The 1,427-nt window shown below is 56.7% G+C and overlaps 1 protein-coding gene across 1 annotated transcript in view; it reads right to left on the reverse strand.

Moving 5' to 3' along the window:
* The window catches only part of ATF1 (activating transcription factor 1), a 35,771-nt gene extending 35,284 nt beyond the window's left edge, over positions 1 to 487 (reverse strand). Inside the window, exon 1 of the mRNA XM_018564535.1 lies at positions 162 to 487. The gene's annotated coding sequence lies outside the window, so the exon portion shown is untranslated. The remainder of the gene's footprint in view (positions 1 to 161) is intronic.
* Positions 488 to 1,427: the final 940 nt, after the last annotated feature.

Raw genomic sequence — 1,427 nt, forward strand, 5'->3', positions numbered from 1 at the left:
TGTGACCCCCCCCCCCCCGGCTGTAGCTCCATCCCTCGGAGCGCCTAGACCACACGTAGTACAGAGAGCCGGGCGGAGGAGCGGAGAGCGGGTCCTGCAGGCAGCCAGGTGTTGTCCCCGCTCGGCGCTCCTCCTCCGCCAAGGCTCTTTGCGCTAATTACCTGCGTCCTGTGAACTCACAGCTCAGGGAGCCGCACCAGCCAATCACCGGGGTGTACGTCTCGGGTCCCCCGGGGAGCCGCCTCCTGCCCGGATCCCGTCACAGGAAAACGCTCACACACAACCGAGCAGCTTGCCACAGCCAGCAAGGCCGACTCCAGGCAAAACAAGGAGCCCTCATCAGCGTAGAGGGGACACCCACCGCGACGTCCGGTAGGCCTCTGCCTGACGTCAGCGTAGCCAGTGACGTCACCCCCATGGTGACGTGCTGCTAGAGAAGGGCGGGAATAAGTTCCTCTTCCGCTTAAGGGGGAGTAGTGCTGTGAGGAAGAAGCGGGCTCCCCTCTCTTAAATTAATATTGGTACAGTCCCAGGTACAGCTGTTGTAGCCGCGGCGTGTTTTGAGGAGGGAGAGTCTATTTTGCAGAAACGGGGGATATTATTGGCGCGCATTCTGTGTAGTCAGGATGACATCATACCTACATCACGCTGCGGGAATAGCAGCTGCAGTGCCTATTAGTCTTCGTGCAGCTTAACCCTTGTGTGTCCGCAGCAGGCGGTGTGAAGACCTTGGAGCACGTCCTTCCATTCACACAGTGCTTTTACCAGATCCCCACACATACACTTCCATCGTTATTGGGATGACGGAGATCATTCTGTATGACAAAATCCTCATTCCAGAAATGTCCTTCCCTGTGCAAGGATGTTGTCACCAAGTTCTCTCCTGAAAATGCCACATGCCTGGCTGTCTTCCTGAGGAGTCCTGAGTTAATTTGCTGCATTCTTGTCTCAGGAAGTCAGAGGATCAGCATAACAGCCAGGAGGAAGCGCAGCCTGCGGCCTTCTCTCTGCACGAGCTTTCATTCAGCGTGTAGGCCGTGACTGCTCAGCCTCTATGCTGTGTCAGTGTGTAGGCCGTGGCAGCTCAGCCTCTATGCTGTGTCAGTGTGTAGGCTGTGACAGCTGCTAGTCGGCCCCACTGGCTGTCAAAATACCTGAACACTCAGCCTCTATGCTGTGTCAGTGTGTAGGCCGTGGTAGCTCAGCCTCTATGCTGTGTCAGTGTGTACTCCATGGCAGCTCAGCCTCTATGCTGTATCAGTGTGTATACCGTGACAGCTCAGCCTCAATGCTGTGTCAGTGTGTAGGCCGTGACAGCTCGGCCTCAATGCTGTGTCAGTGTGTAGGCCGTGGCACCTCAGCCTCTATGCTGTGTCAGTGTGTAGCCCGTGGCAGCTCAGCCTCTATGCTGTGTCAGTGTGTAGGCC

This window comes from Nanorana parkeri, unplaced genomic scaffold (genome assembly GCF_000935625.1).
Source record: "Nanorana parkeri isolate BGI_ZX_2015 unplaced genomic scaffold, ASM93562v1 scaffold758, whole genome shotgun sequence".
Taxonomy (NCBI): Eukaryota; Metazoa; Chordata; class Amphibia; order Anura; family Dicroglossidae; genus Nanorana; species Nanorana parkeri.